This window comes from Pteropus vampyrus, unplaced genomic scaffold (genome assembly GCF_000151845.1).
Source record: "Pteropus vampyrus isolate Shadow unplaced genomic scaffold, Pvam_2.0 Scaffold143, whole genome shotgun sequence".
Classification (NCBI taxonomy): Eukaryota; Metazoa; Chordata; class Mammalia; order Chiroptera; family Pteropodidae; genus Pteropus; species Pteropus vampyrus.
Window position 1 is genome coordinate 3,856,107 of NW_011888924.1, and position 10,008 is coordinate 3,866,114.

At 36.6% G+C, this 10,008-nt stretch overlaps 1 pseudogene; it reads right to left on the bottom strand.

The window, feature by feature from the left end:
- Positions 1–3,653: 3,653 nt before the first annotated feature.
- Positions 3,654–3,769, bottom strand: LOC111744919 (annotated as a pseudogene).
- Between the last annotated feature and the right edge of the window lie 6,239 nt (positions 3,770–10,008).

A 10,008-nucleotide genomic window follows, 5' to 3' on the forward strand; every position in this document is an offset into this window, starting at 1 on the left:
TGCAGCCTCGTATATCCACTGGCTTACTAAATCACCACTTATATGTCCCAAAGACACCTTAAACTCAGCATGCCTGAACTCCTCTCTCCTCCAGATCTACCCCTCTACCTGTCTACCTGTACCCATCACCATACACAGATGCTTTAGACAAAGGTATTTAGACTTCTTCATTCAAGAGGTGTTAAGGTCTTAATGATTCAACCTCCTCCATAGCTAAGTGCTTTAATTCAGGTTGTCTTCATCTTCCTCCTGGATTACTGTGACAATCTAATGGGCCTAATTCTTTTAGCCACACACACCCGCACCCCAGTCTGCTGCCAATGACCTTTCTAAATTACAAATCTCATCTTGTAACCACTTCTGCTTAAAATTCTTCAGTAAATGCCCTTTGCCTTCAAAATACAAACCAAACTCCTTAGCATGGAATTCAGTGCTCTTCATTCACTGTCCCTGTGTCTCTCTCCATTCCTGCAGGCCAGCACCCAAAAGCTTGGACCTAGTAAACCCCGTGCTATTCCTCTGAACACTGGCCTTCTCCTCTCAGCCACCCTTCTTCCCTTGCTTAACACCTATTTGTTCCTCAAAAATATATGGAATGTTTATGCTGGCATGGTTTTGGTACTCTACACATACGTAATAATTTCTAATCCTCCCAACAATCCCATGGTACTTGCAGAATTTGCTGAAGCCCATACAGGTAATGAGGAGCTAAACAGAGACTCAAACCTGCCTGATCCCAGTGCCTGCAGCCTTTGCATGAAGCAAGATGCCTCACTTCAGAACTGCACTTACGTGTCTTCTCTACCGAGCCAGCCCTGTCCCCTTAGCTTGCCTGCTCTTACGGCAGCCTGCCTGGGCTTTCCTCTAATAGCCTTGGGTGATATGCAATGCAAGTGTTTATCTGTCTCTGTCTTAAGGAGTGAGCTTTTGGTAGGCAGATGTTGGGGCTTTTAATTATAAAAGTAATACCTGTTTATAGATGTTGAAATTCAAATAATATATAAAACTATAAGTAGAGTAGACCCCTACTCATAGTCCAGCTCCTTAGAAATAACCAATGGTAACCTACTTATGTAGCCTTCCGGAAATTTGTATAACTACGGAAATATATGTACATATACTCTTTCTCCCAACAGATGGGCTTATACTATAATACTTTTCCACGAATTGTTTTTTCCCTTAAGACTACATCTTCGTTTATTACATCAGTACATGTAGATCTACATAATTTTTTGTAGAAATAAATCCTGATATATTTTCGTAATTCATATAAATGAATAAAACTCACTGTTTAAAGGTTGGAAAATTTGGAAAAAATAAAAAAAGTTTAGCTCTATGCTGTTTACAAGAGAAACACCTAAAATATGATGCAGAAAGATGAAAAGTCAAGGGATTTGTTAAATAAGAATACATGAGTCTGTGTGTGCACACGTGCATGTGTGTGTAAATAAATAAATAGAGATGGGAAATTTCTGCTTTACAGAAGAAAGCCATCTAATAAGTATGAAAGAAATAATGGAAGTAGAAAATTGTCATTTGGCAACCATTATAGCAATAATTGATTCACGAAGAATCATTAATTTTTACTAAAACTAGAGGGTAAAAATTTGAGTAACAGCATCTTTACAACTGTCTCGAAATATCTTTCCATAAGAGAATGAATTTATAAATTACAAAGAGAAAAATAATAACTTTCCAATGAAGATACTTGGCAGGCATCTTAATCAAATGATCTAAACACCACAATTAATGGGATCTATTGATATCATCTGATATGATTCACTAATGACACAGCATTGTTTCTGGTATATTTCTGTCAAAATGCATAGCCTGAATCTAATAAGAAACATCAGACAAACCCAAATCAAGAGACATTCTGCAAAATAACCAGCCAAAACCCTCAAAAATGTCGTTTCTGAAAGATACTGAAAGCACTGAGGAGAAACATTTCAGATTGAAAGTGACTAAAGCAATGTGATGGCAGAATATGACCTGTGTGATTTGGGACTTTCTTTTGCTATAAAGGACATTATTAGAATGAATCCAAATGGCCTTTGAAAATTACAAATCATATAAGCACTTAAAATTCTTCAGTAGACACCCTTTGCCTTCAAAGACAAACCAAATTCCTTAGCATGGAACCCAACAATCTCCATAAGCTGTCCCATCTGTAAATTATCTCTAAGTGATAAGACTTTTGTTGTTGTTAATGTAGCCATAATTTCTTACCGGGCTGGATGTGGAAGCAATAGGAGACCCAAACAGAGCCTGTGCCCCAGCCTGCCACCTTCGGGGACACTGGGACCACTGGGATGCCCTTCAGGCAGATGAGCTGAATTCTGGATCTCTAAGAGTGGTACTTGGGTGGTGGGATTTTTTTACTCCCCTCTCCCACCAGGTGATGAATGCCGTCAGCCTCTGCCAACCTCTCCTTTTTCTTATCCCACTCTCCGCCCTAGAGCTCTGGACAATGACAAACCATAGCTCTGGGAACCCATAGTCTTGACCTGTGGCCTGGGGGCGAGGCTTCATCTTCCCCCCTGGACTAGCATCTGGCTCCTCCGGGCAACTAACGTGCTCTGTCATCTCCACATGGGATGGCTGTTTAAAGTCTAAGAACACTGGGCTTTGCAACCATGTGGCCTAGGGCAAGTCAGTGGACCTCACTGACCTCGGGTTCCTCATAAGAGAACTGGGAATAATGGCCCTTCACAGGGTTGAGGTAAGCATTAAATGGACTACTTTAGGAAGAACCAACAAGAAACCCCCTGAGGCACGCAGTTGAACAGCCGTTCTAAGGCAGCCTTGGAGCACGACAAAGCCGAGGACGCTGTTAGGACATCTACCATGTTCTTGCCCAAGCAGCACAAACGTTATCTGACTCTTGTTTGATTTTGAGATCATTGTAGGTTCTCATGCAACTGGAAATAATACAGAGAAGCCTCATACCCTTTACTTGGTTCTCTCTCTTTGCCACCGAGATTTCCCATGTTGCTTTTCCCCACTTCTCTCCCACCCCGACCCCTTCCATAACCCCTGGCAACCACTAATCCAGTTCTATAATTCTCCCATTTCAAGAATGTCATATAAATGAAATCATATAGTATATAATGTTTGGGGCTTGGCTTTATTCACTCAGCATAACCTCCTGGAGAGTCAGGCAGGAGTTGTTGTGTGTATCCAGTTTGCTCCTTTTTATTGTTCAGTAGTATTTTGGATATACCACGGTTTGTTTAATGAGTCACCAGTTGAAGGACATCTGGGTTGTTTCCAGTTTGTGGCTATTATGAATAAAGCTGTGATTAACATTTGTGTACAGGTTTTTGTGTGAACTGAACATATGTCTTCATTTTTCTGGAATAAATGCCAAGAGTATAATTGCTGGATTGTATGGTCATTACGTGTTTAGTTTTTTATAAAACTGTCAAACTGTTTTCCAGAGTGGCTGTACCATTTTACAGTCACACCATCCATGTATGAGTGATCCAGTCTCTTTGTATCCTTGCCAGCACTTGTCACTATTTTTTTAATTTTAGCTATTCTGATAGGCAAATAGTAGTATCTCATGTTGGATTTAATCTAGATTTCTCTAATGGATAACAATATTGAATATCTTTTCATGTGATTTTGACATTTATTATTATTACTATTTTTGCCTACAGCACCTGGTCTTCCTAGGTGGTCTCCCATCCAAGTACTAACCAGACCCGACCCTGCTTAGCTTCCGAGATCAGACATCGAGCTTGTTCAGGGTGGCATAGCTGTAGACCATGGACCATGACTCCACTGGGGCGCGAACCTAGGACCTTCTACAAGTAAAGCAGATGTGTTAACCACTACACTATGGAACCACGTCCGTTTTTGACATCTTAATGTCATCTTCTTCGTGTCTTTTGGTTATCATCTAGTTGTATTTTTTAGTTTATTGTAGAGTTTTGATAATTCTTTATATATTCTACATACTAGTCCTTTGTCAGATATGTAGCTTGCAAATATTTTTCTGTAGAAGTCTAGAGCTGTCTTTTCATCTGCCTGACAATCTAATTTGACAAAGTCTAATTTATCAATTTTTCCTTTTATGGATCCTGTTTTTGATGTCATGTTAAACTCTTTGCCTAGCTCTACATCCACAAGATTTTTCTCCTTTTTTGGTAAAAATCTTATAGTTTTACATTTTGTATTTAAGTCTATGAATTTTTTTTTTTTTTTTTTAGTTAATTTTTGTGCAAAGTGAGAAATTTAGGTCAAGGTTTTGTTTTGAAGTTTTGGATTTTTTTAGCTTATGGATGTCTCGTTGCTCTAGCACCATTTCTCGAAAAGGCTTTCCTCCATTGAATTGCTTTTACATCTTTGTAAAAAGTCAGTTGGGCACATTTTTGTGAGCGTATTCCAAATTCTCTATTCTATTCTAAGAATATATATATATATATATATCTTTGCCAATACTATGCAATCTTAATTACTATAGCTATAGAATAAGTCTTGAAATTGGGTAGACTGATTACTCTTTATTCTTTTTCAAAATTGTTATGGCTTTTTGTTTTTATTTTTTCATATAAATTTTAGAAGTCTTGTCTAGACCTATACAAAAATTCTTGCTGGAATTTTGATAGGAATTACATTAAACCTTCACATCCATTTAGGGAGAATTGGTATCTTTACTATGTTGTCTTCCAATCCATTTATTTAGATCTTTGATATTTTTACATCATATTGTATGGCTTAAAACATACAAATTCTATACATGTTTTGTTAGGTTTATACCTAAGTATTTTTTGTGTTACTATTAATAGTTTTGTGTTTTAATTTTGGTATCCACATGTTCATTGCAAGTACATAGAAATGATGGATTTATGTATGTTGATCTTGTATCATACAATTTTATGGAACTCATTTATTAGTTCCACAGAGTTTGTTTGTCCACATAGAAAATCTCAAAGAATTTGCCAAAAACAAACAATCATGTCATCTGCAAATAGGGACAGTTTCATTTCTTTCTTCTCAATGTGTATGCTTTTTCTTTTCTTGCTTTTTTGCACTGGCTAGACCTCCCAGTACCATGTTCGATAGGAGTGATGAGAGCACCTGTAGTGTGGCTCCAGAACCCAAACTCTTCATTTCAAGAATGTCAGGACGACCACCTCTGCCTTAAAAATGCCACCTTTTCCAGCTGTTTCTTGATATGTCATGCTTCCATAAGCAGCATTAAGGTGCTTCTGGTCGAAAGGAATATGCAGTTAATTTTGCCCATGAGAATTCTGTGTGGGGAAGTACATCCCTGTGACATTTCACTGGTGGCTCACCATTGATTTCCACTCCTGATACTTCCGGAATACACCCATGATTTTCTCTCACCCTTAACTTTTGACCATTACTAGATCTTTGTCTTTGGAATGGGTCTCAGCCACCTCCTCAGTCGTATATCACACCTCCTATGGTACCATTCTTAGGTTCTGTTCTAGCTGCATCTCATTTACATCTTTCGTCCCTCGGCTGGGGGTTGACAATACTAGATATTTATTCCTCTGGTTTAATGTTTAGGTTCCTGTGAAAACATAGGATTCCTAGAAAGATATACTAAGTCTTACTAGTATTTTCTCCAGTAAATTCACACTAAGGCTAATTTCTTGGGCAAGAAGAATAGATTGTAAATTTGTTAAAAATAGAGGAATGACTTTTGGTGATGATGTTAGCTATTTGAGTGATACCTATGCGATTCCACCACTTTTATATATTGTCTTATATACATAATCTTCACAGCCTTGACAATGAGTTTATACATGGAAGACCCGGGCTCAGAGAAGTTAAATAAGATTAAACAGCCAAGATTCAAATCCAGGTCCATCTGGTTTGCAAAGCTAGAGTTCTTTCCCCATTTCTATGTTTCTTGAACACTAGTAAAGGAGTACGAAAGGAAAAAGTTGAGAGTCCATAAATTGTTTATATATACAAATATATATTGGGCATCATCGACCAATATTTTAGCTGTTCAGAGACATTCATTGGCTCACAAACTTTAGTTGATATAATTATACACACACACAATATACGTCTTGAAAAATAAATACAATATTCTGCCAAGAATCACCAGGAAAAAAACTTAAACAAAATTAACTCTGCCCAATGAATTAGAACACTGACTTCAGTGCATAATATTTCTTCTATGCCTTCTAAATCTTTGGCAGAAAACTAAGTTAACGCTTTACATTTGGAGAACTCATATTTCTAATTATATCTGGCCTTTCTGAGACTTGAACTAAAGAGTAGTATGGGTTGTATTTGTTTGCTCTAGACCAGTGGTTCTCAAAGTACAGTCTTTGGGCCCTGGGGATCCCCAAAACCCTTTCAGGGATGTCCACAAAATTAAAACTATTTTTGCAATAATATTAAGATGTCATTTGCCTTTTCTCTGTATTGATTTGCACTGATATTTCACAATAATTATGGGTAAAACTGCTGGTGTCTTAGCATAAATCAGGACAGTGGCACCAAACTGTACATATATGAAAGGTCCACTGATTTTAGAGAATGGAAAGACAGGCCCCAGGCTGGTAGAAAAATGTTTACAAAACACACATCTGATAAAGAACTAGTATCCAAAATATACAAGAATTCCTTAAACTCAACAATAAACCCAATTTAAAAATGGGCAAAAGATCTCAATAGATACTTCACCAAAGAAGATACATAGCAAATAAGCATAGAGAAAGATGCTCAACATCATGTCATTAGGGAATTACAAATTAAAACAAAAATAGGATACTACTATACACCTATTAGAATCACTAAAAACAACAACAACAAAACAAACCTGATAACACCAATGCTGGTGAGGATGTGGAACAATAGGAACTCTCATTCAATCCTGGTGGGAATGTAAAATGGAACAGTCACTTTGGAAGATAGTCTTGCACTTTCTTACAGAGCTAAACATAGTCTTGCCAGAGGATCCAGCAATCACATTCCTTGGCATTTACTCAAATGAGTTGAAAACTTATGTCCACACAAAAACCTGCACACAAATGTTTATAGGAGCTTTATTGATAATTTCCAAAATTGGAAGCAACCAAGATGTCCTTCAAAAGGTAGATAACAAATTCATCAATGGAATATTGTTTAGCTATAAAAAGAAATGAACTATCAAACCATGAAAAGACATTAAAAAAACATTAAGTGCATACTGCTTAGTGAAAGAAGCCACTCTGAAAAAGAATCATTGGTCTATATGATTCTAACTCTAAGATAATCTATAAAAGACAAACCTATGGAGACAGTAAGATGATCAGTGGATACCAGAGGTTCAGGGGAAGAGGAGAAGGGATGATTGGGTGGAACAGAAAGGTTTGGGGGAGCTGTGACACTATTCTGTATGACACTGTCATGATGGATACACGATGTGCACTTGTCAAAACCCATAGAACTACATATCAAAGAATGAATCCTAAGGTAAACTATGGACTTTAATAATGTATCAATACTAGCTCATCAATTGTAACAAATGTACCAAATAATGCAAGATATTAACAATAGGGGAAACTGAGAGGGGAAATATATGGGGACTCTATACTATCCACTCAATTTTTTGTAAACCTAAAACAACTCTAAAGTAAAATCTGTTAGTTAAAAAAAGATCCACTCATAGGGTTTCAGATCCCTCATTGCAACTAACCTTTAAGAAATTACCACTTTTGTCAAATCTGGATTTAGGATCAAAGAAGAATATCCATAATTATTTGAAAAGGCTGTTAAAATATTCTCTTTCCAACTACATATCTAGTAGGGCCAAATTTCTTTCAACTACTTAAACCAAAGCAACATATCACAACAGATGGAATGAACAGATATGAGAATCTACCTGTCTTCAATTAAGTGACAAAATTAAGACAATCCTCTTCACATAAACTTTTAGAAAATAGTTATTTTTCTTTTAAAACATTATTTACATTAATACGTAATAGGTTTTTAAAATTGTTTTCAAACAAATAACTTCAAAAGGTCTCAATTCTCATTTCTTATGCAGTAAATATTGATACAACCCACACAAAAGCTCTTTGGGGTCTTCAAAATTTTTAAGAGTATACATGGGTCCTGAGACCAAAGAGTTTGAAAACTGCTACCCTGGACCTATGTGGTCTAGTTCAACTCTATAATTTCTAGGCTATTTCCTGGACCATTTCACAAGTGATACACTAATAGCAACTGCATCTAATGGTTCCACAGAAGTTGCCAGCATCCAGAAAGTGGCCATCAGGGCTATCCGGGTGTACGAAAAAAATATGTATATGACAAGCATATCTTTTTTCAAGCATGAATTTGGCTTTTGTTCAATTTCCATTCTTCCATTATCTTCCTTTAAAATGAAACATTTCAAAGAATATAATAAAACATAAAGGTAAATAAGAAAACAGTGCAAGTCAAATTTATGGTGTGGGAACATAAGGCTTGCTATTACAGCTTTTAATGGCAGATAGCTTACAATAAACATTGGGCTTAGCCTGATAGAAAATAGTCACAGACTGGAGGTAATTACTTGTCCATCTCCAAGCATCAGAAACTCTGGAGGCCCTCCAGTTGAATAACACAGATCTGCCAACTGACACTCATTTGGACTAATGCTTTTTTTGTTTGTTTTAATTAAATTGGGGTTGGGGGGGGGAGAACATAAGATAAACCTCCCTCTGAAAGTGCTAAAATTCCATGGATGGATAAATCCATGACCCACCCTTTCCCACTGTCTTTATTAGTCTTGAGTAAATCGCATAGACTCCCATAAATAGAGCCACAGAGGGGAATGGAAAGTATAGTGTTAGAAGGGGCCCATTGCCAGCAAATCTGAAGATTACAGTGAGGGCTCTATAAACAGAGAAAAACAGCTCGATCCTCATACAGATGACAAGAATATAAATGGACCTTTTAATGAGCTTTGCATCATCACATATGAAATAATAAATACACCCAAACAGAGATAAAAAGAGGAAGAAGAAAATTATGCAAAAATTCTGTCGTTAAGATATGTGGGCAGCATGCTCAAAATAGAAACCAAGCAGCTTTCCAAAGACTCGAAGGTTTTAGATAAAGAAAATATAATCACTCTAATTCTTGTTTAATCCTGCTCCCTTTAGCTCTTGTCAGAAACTGTTACCCACCTCTGGTTATTTGAGGACAGTGGAACTGTTCCCAGAAATATACCTGAAACAGATGCTTACAAATATATATTCTAATTTTAACTTTTTTACATAAAAAAAAAAAATCTGTGACAAAATTCAAGGTTATGTGTAGGGAGAATAACCAAGATCCAAATGACATACATATTTTACCTTAGTCTCTATTATGCTTCACTTATAAGTTATATGTTACTCACAAAATAACTTACCTTTATTTTTGCTATGTATACTTCAAAGTGTAATCTAGCACCAACTCTTAAATCGTTAACTAAACAGGCTCCACCTGTTATTATTAACGCCTTCACTTATTTGAAGTCAGGGCTCTCAGGGTCATGCTGTGTACGTATGCAGGGTGTTTTCTTCTTGAAACAAAGAATGCGCGTAAGAGTAATTCTAATTTTTATTTGGATTATCATTTCATTGGCTCCAAGGTTGCTCCAGTGCTACAATGGAAACTTCCATTTCATTCTACAGTGAATGAGAACATTTTTCTTTACACAGCCGTGCACAGCACAGCTAGTCTATCCCACAGCAATGCTTGTAATAGCCTGACTTGTCATACATTCAAATAGAATTTAAAAATAAGTTATACTAATCCTCCACAGAACGTCTGAATCCTTGCATTCTTTACCCTTCCATCACTATATTATTTTTTTTTCTTTAAACCCAAACCCCTGCCTCACTTTGTCTCTACAAATTGTTCACAGCAAAACACGTTTGGTCTGTTTTCAGATCCTTGATGAATAGTCTTTCATTTAAAAAAAAAAAAAGTTACATTAGATCTTATGACCTATAATGACCTTTACTTTCAATTTCATTAGGAAAATTGATGACATGTCAGAGG